General features: G+C 38.9%; 1 protein-coding gene across 1 annotated transcript in view; it reads right to left on the bottom strand.

The window, feature by feature from the left end:
- LOC135710799 (sodium-coupled monocarboxylate transporter 1-like) overlaps nucleotides 1-12,503 on the bottom strand; it is a 28,471-nt gene extending 15,968 nt beyond the window's left edge. The window contains exons 1-2 of the mRNA XM_065233484.1: nucleotides 12,393-12,503; nucleotides 12,255-12,350 (exon numbers count right to left, since the gene is read on the bottom strand). The gene's annotated coding sequence lies outside the window, so the exon portion shown is untranslated. The remainder of the gene's footprint in view (nucleotides 1-12,254; nucleotides 12,351-12,392) is intronic.
- Between the last annotated feature and the right edge of the window lie 249 nt (nucleotides 12,504-12,752).

The following is a 12,752-nucleotide window of genomic DNA, read 5'->3' as shown; positions in this document are numbered from 1 at the left end:
GTCAAACGCGGTTCCAATCGAGCAATGTAAATAAACACGAGCGCTTCACAAAGAGAAGCGTGGGAAGTATTGAGATTGGTTTTGAATTTAATTATTGAGGTTGGTTGTCTTTATGAAGAAGATTTTCATCCAGACGCTGGTTAACTGTTGAGATTTAAATAATTATAATTAAGGTTGCGTATGAAGTGAAATTGGACAGGGAATATTATTGTTATTCACCAGCTGTATTCTCGTTATGTTCTCACGAAATATTTGCTCCAGTACAACGAAATACAAATACTCTGTTACAAAGATCGGTGTTATTTTTCAAGATAGTAAAATAGTAAAGAGAGATTTCACTCATACGTGATAGGAAGCTACAATCGCAGATGGAATAATTTTGTGCAACGCCCTACCCCCTAATGTGGTATAGTTGTCAAAAATTGAGTCTTCAAATACTTCCATTGAATAGCGATACTACCGATACGGTTAAAAAGTATTCATTTTTCCGTGATGCTGAAGCAGACGACAGACGCTTAAATAAAAAAAAGTCACTTGAAGTAAACACAAAATTGCAAGTTGCCAAACCTTGCAGAAAAAGAAATAAGTTGGCCGTGTAACCAGATTTACTTTTATTCTCTCCGCTCGTCTCTTATATAACATCGTTTCTGGTTCCTAGAGGAAAGGATTTGCGATATTTAAACTTTGTGTCGTACAAAGTAGGGATGCCAATACAGTTGAAGCAGAAAGCAATGTTGGATTCCACTTGTTTCAGTGAGGTATCGTTTGGAGAGTTTGGAGAAAGGAACATTCCCAGAAAGGTTTTTTGGAAGCCAGCCAGACCTAAGACAGGACCCACCATTCTGAGCAACGCAGAGACGACAGTCGTTGTGGATCAATGCCAGTAACATCTAACGAAACTGCTAAGAATATTTCGAACTGTCTCGAACTGCAATACTTAACGGTGTATTAACAACAATCAATACGAAACTAACGATTTTAAATTGGCTCACCACTTTAGTAGCCTATTGGTCCCAAGCAAACGATTAACGTACCCTATTCTAGTTGAAATTCTATTACTACACTATGTTTGTTTTGATTCGCTATGAAAGTTTGACAGATAACATCAGGGGTGTGTGGATTCATGCAGAACATGCAGGGGTGAGTGAAATAGCTTGGGACTGCTTGGGACCGTTGTTCTGGTACTGAGTGAGCCAAAAATAATAATGATTTTCTTCGGGACCCAGTGGTCTTAGAGTTACCTCTATGGTATTAACAAAATGTAAGAGGTATTCGCACTAAAACTAACGAGCTCTTTCTGGAACTTTCTGCCTGTGAAAACGACGTAATAGTACTCACAGAGACTTGGCTTCATCCTGATGTCGCTAGCTCTGAGTTCACTGCCAACTACTCGGTATTTCGCTGTGATCGCAGTGCAGCTTCTAGCAACCTTCAGTGTGGAGGTGGAGTTTTAATTGCGGTTGAAGCCAACCTCAACTGCAGTTCAGAAGAGCTCATATATTGTGGTAATATCGAGCAAGTCACTGTACTCAACGCACTCTGCAGCAGTTCATCAGATCTGTGAACGTGCCTCGGATTCTGACAGAATTGTTATCGTTGGTATGGTCGTATGAAGAAGATGTCAATAGCAAGCTTCCGTCCAACACTACTACTGAACAGGAAATCGCTTTGGTTGAATCTATGGAAGCCTCCGGTCTGCATCAGCTCAACAGCCTGCTTAATTAGAATGGTCGTACACTTGATTTGGTAACACTTGTAAACGAACCAAACCTTGTTGAGCTCATCGAACCTCTGTCATCGCTCCTCAGAAACGACAACCATCATAAGCCGTTTGTTCTTCGCATCGACGTGAATGACTCCTACATGCAACTTGCCAGTGACTCAAACATCGTCAATTATTTTGATTTTCGACGTTGCAGCTTTCCAGGATTGAACTACCCTATCATTAACGTCGATTGGATTGAAGTGTTTTGTGCAACAAATACGGATGAAACGGTACGTATGTTTTATGAGAAACTGTACAACATTCTGGAGGAACTTGTTCCACGTAGACAAAGTAGACGTTATTCGTTAAGCATCCGTGGTGGACATCTGAGTTACAGCATCTCCGTAAGGTCGTGCGTCGTAGAAAACGCTATTTTAGGGCTCGGACTGCTGACAACCGGATCAATCTACATTCACTCGAAACAGATTACTGCGATTAGACTGCTGTATTCCGTAGCTACATCGGACGAATAGAGCTGACCGCGAAGTAAAGACCCGTCATCCTTTTGGTCGTTTATACGTAGCGGTAAGCAATCCAATCGTATTCCTGCCGAGATGACTTTCAAGCATTACTATGCTGATTCCCCACATGAGCTACACCGTTTGAAAAATTCATGTAAATTTCTGCGAGATATAGCGCACATAAAATTAACGCTAGATATGGCATAAATTTACGCGATATTTCGCGTAAATTTAAGCGCAATATCGCATAAATTAGCAATATTGCTTGCAAGCTTGTAAACGATTTCGCTGTTTATGCCAAGTATAGCTCAAAATTAAACGAGGGGATATTTTCCACGATAGTTAAAATTCAGAATTTTTTTCTGTGTAGGTTATCATTTAGGCCGAATTCTTCGAGAATGTGCTCAGTACAACATCGCCGACATTCTCTCCTGACAGTGTAAGGACCTGCCCTGCATACAATCTGAACTGTCCACCTCTAGTTGTGAGCCAGAACGAAATATTTTTAGCTTTGCAAAAGTTAGATTCGAAAGGGCCTGGCACTGATAATAATACCGTCGTTGTTTTTAAGAGAATGTGCTGGTTCACTGCTGACGCCGCTGATGATTATTTTTAACTGATCACTCAGTGAAAGTACTTTTCCCGAAGCGTGGAAGTTAGCCTGGATCACTCCGATCTTCAAAGCTGGTAACAATTATGCTGTCTAGCTAAAGCGTTCGAACAATTGGTTCACAAAGTTTTGTATGTCACCTCCCGACCGTTGATATCGGACTTTCAACATTGATTTGTTTAGAGGCGATCTACGACGACGAACCTGCTGTCCTACGTAAGTTTCCTGTCTTCAGAAGTCGAGAATCGGCACCAAGTTGATGCCATATACTTCGATTTCTCGAAGGCGTTTGACAAGGTTCCTCATGACCTCGCAATTGACAAATTCAAGCATGCTTGGCATACACAGTTTTGGTCACGAACTGCTCATTTGCTAATAACTTTGAACACAGTTGACGAAACATAGTTCTTTTTGAAGTAGTAGATAGAATAGAGTTTTAGCAACAATCAATACGAAACTAACGATTTTAAATTGGCTCACCACTTTAGTAGCCTATTGGTCCCAAGCAAACGATTAACGTACCCTATTCTAGTCGAAATTCTAGTACTACGCAATGTTTGTTTTGATTCGCTATGAAAGTTTGACAGATAAAATGAGGGGTTATTCGTTTTTCCTATGTTTCGAGGGGTGAATCGATTAGCTTGGGACCGAAGAGAGTAACAGCAACAATCAATACGAAACTAACGATTTTAAATTGGCTCACTACTTGACTAGCCTATTGGTCCCAAGCAAACGATTAACGTACCTCATTATAATCGAAATTCTAGTACTACGCAATGTTTGTTTTGATTCGCTACGAAAGTTTGACAGATAAAATGAGGGGTTATTGGTTTTTCCTATGTTTCGAGGGGTGAATCGATTAGCTTGGGACCGAAGATAGTACCAGAGCTGAGCCAAAAAGTTGAGCACGTTTCTTCGGGACCTTCCGGTCTTAGAGTTACCTCTATGGTAACAGCAACAATCAATTCGAAACTAACGATTTTAAATTGACTCACTACTTGACTAGCCTATTGGTCTTAAGCAAATCGATTAACGTATCGCATTCTAGTATAAATTCCAGTACTACACTATGTTTGTTTTGATTCGCTATGAAAGTTTGACAGATGAAATGAGGGGTTCGTGGATTGTCCTATGTTTTGAGGGGTGCATCGATTAGCTTGGGACCGAAGATAGTGCCAGAGCTGAACCAAAAAGTTGAGCACGTTATTTCGGGACCTTCTAGTCTTAGAGTTACCTCTATGGTTTTAGCATAGAGGTAACTCTAAGACCAGAAGGTCCCGAAGATACGTGCTCAACTTTTTGGCTCAGTTCTGGTACTATCTTCGGTCCCAAGCTAATCGATGCACCCCTCGAAACATAAGAAAATCCATGAACCCCTCATTTTATCTGTCAAACTTTCATAGCAAATCAAAACAAACATAGGCCGGCGCCGGTGGTGTAGTGGTAGGCGTGACTGCTTTCTAACACCCCGATGGGTCTGGGTTCAATCCCAGCCGAGGTCGGTGGGATTTTTCTGAGGCATAAAAATCTCTGGTCACGTCTTCCTTCGAAAGGGAAGTAAAGCCGTTGGTCCCGGCCCATGTGTATGTGTGTTGAATGGGTGCGATATTCTACGCAGGTGTGGAAGCTGCCTTCCTGCACATTCGATTGCTGTCAATGGATGGCAATCGATGTGCGTCGGTGATTGGCACTAGATTGCGGAACAGAGACCGACGTTAAATAAAGGAAAACAAAACAAAACAAACATAGTGTAGTACTAGCATTTTGACTAGAATGGGACAACAATCAATACGAAACTAACGATTTTAAATTGGCTCACCACTTTAGTAGCCTATTGGTCCCAAGCAAACGATTAACGTACCCTATTCTAGTTAAAATTCTATTACTACACTATGTTTGTTTTGATTCGCTATGAAAGTTTGACAGATAACATCAGGGGTGTGTGGATTCATGCAGAACATGCAGGAGTGAGTGAAATAGCTTGGGACTGCTTGGGACCATTGTTCTGGTACTGAGTGAGCCAAATATAATAATGATTTTCTTCGGGACCCAGTGGTCTTAGAGTTACCTCTATGAATGGGATACGTTAATCGTTTGCTTGGGACCAATAGGCTAGTCAAGCAGTGAGCCAATTTAAAATCGTTAGTTTCGAATTGATTGTTGGTTTTAGCTTGTTTTAGATACGTAAAAAAAGATGTTAATTCTAGTAATAAACTGTATTTGTTTTTGCGTTGTAAAAATGAAATGAGAAATGCTCGCTGCACATCTAAGACTTTAAGAGTTAACATTCATTGGTGTTGATTCAAATGTTAAGATTTACCTACTCTTTGCATATCTATATAGCTATGATTCTAATCTATCAATTACTTTAAAGAAAAACAAATATCAACAACTGAGTGAAAAATTATTAACAAATGAGCAGTTGGTGTGTACAACTGTGCATGTCATGCATGAATTCGAGCATCTGGAATTACATAATTGGATCACCGAATGGCTGCGCTCTTATCCGGTTGGAGGGCATTCGTCAAATTAAACGGTACTCGCTCCCGCGATTTTTCCATCACGTCAGGTGTCCCACAAGGAATACGGTATACCTACTCTTCGACAACTTCCGTGGAATGATCCAGTAAATATTCCTGACTATACAAGGGGAAAGATTTCCCTACATGATGATGGAATAGAGGTAACTCTAATAGTACGTTCAGACTACAGAGTTATAACAACAATCAATACGAAACTAACGATTTTAAATTGGCTCACCACTTTAGTAGCCTATTGGTCCCTAGCAAACGATTAACGTACCCTATTCTAGTTGAAATTCTATTACTACACTATGTTTGTTTTGATTCGCTATGAAAGTTTGACAGATAACATCAGGGGTGTGTGGATTCATGCAGAACATGCAGGGGTGAGTGAAATAGCTTGGGACTGCTTGGGACCGTTGTTCTGGTACTGAGTGAGCCAAAAATAATAATGATTTTCTTCGGGACCCAGTGGTCTTAAACGCTGTCCAGACTGGAGAGTTATAACATGTTATAACGGTTGTCAAATAATTGCAACACAGAAACCACCATCAAGATAGCGCTATAACATGTTATAACTCTGTAGTCTGAACGTACTATTAGAGTTACCTCTATGGTTATAACATGTTATAGCGCTATCTTGATGGTGGTTTCTGTGTTGCAATTATTTGACAACCGTTATAACATGTTATCACTCTCCAGTCTGAATAAGGCATAAGAGCGTGTGATAGAAAACTTGAACATGAATGGCAGCAAACCTCACTCTCATTTTATCCCCCATCGCTCACAAGCTCTGAACCTCAGTGGAGTGTTTTAACAGTAGGCCGGTGAGCACTCGTGTTTATTTCAATTACCGTGGGGACATTATTTGTGATTAGCCCCGGTCCCTTTCAAATTGCACGCTAACTGAAAAGAACCCATTAAATGAGTACCTTATACTCATTTTTTGAAGTTATTCAAAAATGACAAAAAATGGGTATTTTCGAAAACCGGAAAGCGGGTACTTTTTCCCCATTTTTGAACGTATCTACTGCAATTTAAGGCTGTGAACCATTTGCCGAGTTAAATTTAACTCGTGGTTAAAAGTGACATTTCGAAAGTTATTTCTTATGTTCGAAAATCCCCGTGCTGTCGATCGACCGGTTTTCGAGCCACGGTTGTCAAAATTTAACTTCTTGTCTGTCAGAAATAACCATGCTCGGATAGCAGGGTTAACCGATAACTTTCCATCTGTCAAATTTTAACCAAAAGTTAAAAAAATTCGCCCAATGGTTCAGAGCCTAAATGGGTAAAAATGTACATTCAATTATTGTCAAGACATCTTTGGTCAACTGGAAGCGCAGAGTGTTTTATCATTTTTAACAACCAAACGTTATGAACATTCTTGAATTTCACGGGCATCGATTACGTGACGATACGACGGAGAATGAAATTGTGTTCCAACCGGCACGAGCGATGTTGATCGACGTGAAAATGTTTATTTAACAACAATGCTGCGGCTGCGAGTTTAACTGTTTCCGTCACTTTCAATAACAAATCTGAAGAACAGCACAGCATTCCTGAACATGATCTGATATCGATTGTTACGAGGTAAGAATTATGATGAAAATTGTATTTTTTCTAAGCTCGCTTCTAAATATGTGTTCCTTTTCAGGTTAGCGATGATTTTCAAAGAGGAAGAAATGAAGTTTACATAAGGGTCCGAACCAGCTTAATGAGCAGCAAACCTCGTAGACCGATGCGCAGTGGATGCTATTGATTATTTGTGTGATATTGTGCTAATAATTATGTACAATAAAGAGTATGAATTGTTTTTATAGGATTTCAGGTTTTCTTAAAGGAATACATCGGTTTGATGACAGGTATTCCCAAGAAGCAAAAAAAGTTGGAAGGGTTGTATACTAGATACGACCGCAGGGTTGGCGTTGGATAACGTCTGTTATGTGTTGTACTTAATTGTGTATATTATATTTTAGGAATATTCCTTAATAACTCTTTGCAAAAGTTTGGTGGCCCTGAAAAGGGCCGTTTTGTTGGGCTGATGTTGTTGACAATGATGGAACTGGCGACCTTGTTGGACGCTTATATAGTAGAACAGAAAATATCAGAGGTGTCAGATACTCGCATCTGATGTCTCGGTTGGAGAAAGTATAAGAATATAAAAAAAATCAATCGATTTTCACCATCTTTAGACAATGGTTTACTTTTAATCATTTTTCAATAGTTTACAGAATGAAATCAATAGTTTTGAAACATTCAGCAAATTGCTAGAAATATTTCCAATCGATTGATGCCATTATCTCGTAAATCTATTGAGAGACGGTTGAGTTATTATCGTTCAAAATCTTTTAATTTTTCGTAACGCATCCAAAATGACTGTTTTCAATTTTGTACCCCCGTATGTTGCCGAAAGACGTTATCCAACGTCAAAAGCAAATCATTAAAATGGGTACTTTTCATACATTTCGGAAAAAAGCAAGAAGGGTACAAAATACCCATTTTGGCGTATCTGTTTAATACTCATTAATGAGTAAAACCGGTTTTACTCATTTCATGAGTTAAGCCACTTTTCTTGAAAATGAGTAAAATTTTACTCATTAATTGGTACTTTGGCGTGTATAGTTTATTAGCTCTATTCAAAATAAAGAGCCTGAATTTATAAAGAGACGACATGTCAAAATTGGAACAATCCATAGAGTTCTCTACCACCGTTAGTATTAGCATAGAGGTAACTCTAAGACTACTGGGTCCCGACGAAAATCATTATTATTTTTGGCTCACTCAGTACCAGAACAACGGTCCCAAGCAGTCCCAAGCTATTTCACTCACCCCTGCATGTTCTGCATGAATCCACACACCCCTGATGTTATCTGTCAAACTTTCATAGCGAATCAAAACAAACATAGTGTAGTAATAGAATTTCAACTAGAATAGGGTACGTTAATCGTTTGCTTGGGACCAATAGGCTACTAAAGTGGTGAGCCAATTTAAAATCGTTAGTTTCGTATTGATTGTTGGTATTAGTGAGAAGTTTCACTAATACATGCATTTTACTGGTTGAAAATAAAAAACAAACCGCTGTCAAGTCGAACACTTTGACAGCTGATTTCGTGGTTGAAAATAATAAACAAAGCGATTTTACAGGGCTGCGCTAGCTAGGTTGTATAAGTGAGATGTTGCGTCGAGAAGTCAATTATCTGTCAAAGTCATAGGAAAAGTCGTTCCAATCGAGCAGAAGACCTGACCTTTATAAATTCAGGCTCTTTAATTCAAAATACAAATTCATGCCGGTAGTTGATCTATCTGTTAAGGTTGTCTTCATTTTTACCTAAATAGAGTGTACACAGAGAGAAATAAATTACCCTAAATTTAAGTTCTTTTTACTTAATTTTGGGTAATTTTGAGGTTTGCATCCCACTCTCACTTTTTGTTGTTATCAAAAACGGAACGAGAAATTGGACTTTCTCTTGACTATCGTTCAATAAACTATTAGTAAGTATATGAGATATTCTCAAATTAGAATCAATTGTACTTAATTTTGGGTTGAAAATACTCACGAGTAAGTAATTATTTTTGCCGTAGTATAATGTAAACTACTATAAGCGGTTAACTGAAAATTAGCTTATTGAACGGAACACGGGAGATAAGTGAAAAGAACTTAATTTTGGGTAATTTTTCGGTTCCGTGTAGAAGAAATCGACAGTGAGCATGCATAAGGGCGTAAACGCGATGATCGATTCTCTTCGTCGATTTTCTCTTTTGTTAATAACTCACTAGATTAAACGTTTCTCGGTGCGTTTGCTGTTGCTTTTGATATTGGCTAACGTGTTACAACTCTGCATTGAACAACACGGTAACCGCAAAATACCCAATAATGACTACAAAGTAAGCATTTTCGGGGGAGACTGGGACTACCCATTAAATGAGAAAAAATATTACCCATTATGAGTATTTGTTATTCAAAAATGAATACTTACTATTTGTTTTTGTAGTTGTAATTACTCATAAATGGGTAAAATTTTACTCATTTAATGGGTAGTCCCAGTTTCCCTCGAAAATGCTTACTTTGTAGTCATTACTGGGTATTTTGCGGTTACCGTGAATGCAAAGAGATAATTGTTCATCGCGTATACGCCCTTATGCATGCTCACTGTCGAAATGATTTTTATTTGCACTGATCGTTGATACACATGTAGAAATATTAAAAACAAAATCACCAGGCTTCCATGCATTATTTAATAAATATAACCAGTGCCATTACCTCCATAATAGGGGAATTTACGTTTCTCGTCAATCTAAGCAGCGTCCGCACTTCTATTAGCATTTTCACAGCGTCACGCACATATATGACGTGTCTGTTTGTTTCAATTCATCTGCTGCTTGCTTCTCTATTCATTCCAATCGACAGAATTCTTCAAAACTGTTTGAAAGCGTTTTTACAACGCTCTAAACTTCTCATGTGAGTGTGACTATTGTCGGCAGCCTCTTTTTCTTCGGCAACCTTCCCATTAGAACTGCATGTTAACCAGCTGTTCTATTATCGGCAACTCGAAATCAGCCCCATTTTGTAGTACGTATGCTTCATTTGAAGAAAAATCTGGCATAACAGGATTGCTCGGTCCTACAAATATAATCAGATTGAAGCTGAAAGACTAAATAATCATTTGGATACATTCAGGGAAGTGTGTTGATGGTAAAACATAGTGAAATTAACGGTTAAATTTTGGTTGCCGAAAACAGTCAATGGGTGCCGAAGCCGACATTTACCCTATAATTTATTTATTTATTTTATTTACCTATTCCGCCTCCTGCGGTGTAACAGTTTGACAGCTCTTTACTGGGTGTTCAGCAAACCGTTTATGTAAGCTGGATTGTTCGGTTAAAAATATCGTTTGCTGTTCTTTACTAAAGCACTGGATTGCTGATCATGATCCTGCAATCCGTTTTACTGATATTGTAAACTTAAATTTGGTGCAAAATTACGTGTGAAATTTCAAGCAAGCTGCTGTTTTGGGAAAAGTTGTTCATGGGATCAAGTCCATTTGATTGGTACACAGCAGTTCCGGATTTTCTCAATACGCAGCGGACCATTCATGAGCGTTTCTTGCAAGAATTCAAAACAAAGTGTTTTAAATGGATCCCTTCACCACTAATTAGGAATGAGTTACTAAAAGTAAGTAACAGCCGTCTTGCTCCTAGATCATGATTGAAAATTGGTGAATCATTTCAAGTTTGTTGGGGCCTGGGGACAAGACAGCTTTCGATCATGAGGAAAACCGGAGTTAATTATGAGTAGCTCTGATTAGCTCGCTTTGCTTAATATCGTATACACATAGCAACCTGATTACGATTGTTATGTTGAAAACAAGGTTGAAACTAGTACTGTCCAGTTCCCAATGATGAGCAATGACGAAAAGTGCGAAAACAATAATAACGGCCAAACATCAGCATCCCTCAAGGGGACATGATAAAACTGTTAACACCAATCGAAATGTGCCTCAATTCGAGACGGTTGACACCAGTTCCATCCAATCTCCTCTCCTCTAACGCCAGACAATTTCATGGTAGGCTGAAACCTGCAAGCCGTTCCGGTGCCAAGTCAGGTCAACACGCCGGACCAGGGTTGAAAAAATCACCAGCATTCACTATGAAATGAATTTTTCATCCATAGTGAACTTTGATGAATTTTAGTGATTTTTTCAGCCCTGCGCCGGACAACCGTCTGGACCACTGGCAACTCACCCAGAAGTTATTCCATATTCCGTATTTGGGCCCGATGGTACCCAGAGTATCTTGATCAACTACAGTCTCGAGCAACGAAAGATTGCAAACCACCATTTGCTGCTATGGTGGGACAGATCGTCATGATCAAGAATGACAATATTTTGAATGTGGCCGAAATGATCAGTACTCGCTGATCATAGTTAAAACTTGAACTCTAAACTAAAGCTAAATCCTAAAATTAGAGAACTTTAAATTGACCTAACTAAACAGAATACAATATGAACCTAGATATGAACAAACACTAAATTAATTTATTGTGAATCAGCATATTACCAACTCTCACGAAAGAGAATAACTCAACATCGACTGACCAACGATATAGGGTTAACTACCCCATTTCCGGCCTATTAAGTACAACCCACACTTAGTCTTTCTTAATCTAGCGCAGTTAAGCACCAAACGGAATGTTATTATTACTGATGGCTTACACATTTATTTACCATTCCGTACGTACCGTAAGATTTGATAAAGAGAAACCAATCGTTGAGATATTGTCAAAAGTCTAACACTACTTCTTGACGCCAAACTCGGCCTACGGATGCTAAACTCGGCCTAACGCATTGAAACGCCATTTAAACGCCAATGAATCCACTTCGGCCTATCGGATGAAGATAAAAATTTATTCGGTCGGAGCGCTTCTTTTGTTTTTGCGAATAATGAGTGCAAACCTTCATATCACGCGTTCTCATTGACTTCGTTTGGTAGCTTATTAGCTAAAGTATCGTACCAAACGCATAATTGACATGTTAACTCTGAAATCATGAATTTATTTGAAGTTTTCTGCTCGATAGGCCCAAAATGGGCGATTAGGCCGAAGTAGTTCTCTACCCTACCTCAACTTTTATGTAGGATTCCGAAGTTAAATCAACAAGGTAAAAGGGCTCTTTTACCGTACAAGCCATAATCTTTTCAAATTTCTGGGCGAGTATCAACATGCACGGTCCTGAAATAACACCACATCACCAAACATTTGGGGCCTTTGCTCGATTCATCTAAACAATGATTCTGATAATTTGAAATCACCGCTGTTACAATTTGTTCTCAACACACGCAATTTACTGAAGCTTGGATAATCAAACCTAATTTATTATTTAGTCACATTCTAAACTCACCTTTAATATTGCCTTGAGTTAAACTCCTTCCTTGAAGCACAAACGCACTCTTAGTGTTCAATTTATTTTTAACAAGTCTCCGAACTTTTCCATCAGCTGCTTAGCTCCTCGGTGCTGTTTTTAGTATGCCATAGACACTCACTTCACTTTCCGCTCAACCTTCGCTCAGTTCTGTGCTGAATCGAATAATTTCTTCTGCCACGAGGTGCTTTGTTTGACAATTTTCCATTAATACTTCATTCTGTATAATCATCACAAGGTTTCCCTAAAAGACCACGCTCCAAAAAGGCGAACGTGTGCGTTGAACGAACGAGAGGAATCATACGACTGAATGATTTGAGACTACGCTTTTGAATTAATCGTACTTTAATGGAGCTAGCGAAACTACCCTACCATTGTTATCAGTAATTTATGCGCCCAATTTATGCGGGCAGATAATATCACATACAAAGCACCTTGTTGTTTGCCCTACAAAGGACTAATACCTTGACCTTACTG

The sequence above is a fragment of the Ochlerotatus camptorhynchus genome, unplaced genomic scaffold, assembly GCF_037179485.1.
Source record: "Ochlerotatus camptorhynchus isolate MF236.1 unplaced genomic scaffold, CSIRO-AGI_Acam_v1.1 ptg000402l, whole genome shotgun sequence".
Taxonomy (NCBI): Eukaryota; Metazoa; Arthropoda; class Insecta; order Diptera; family Culicidae; genus Ochlerotatus; species Ochlerotatus camptorhynchus.
This window is presented reverse-complemented; position numbering and strand designations above follow the sequence as displayed.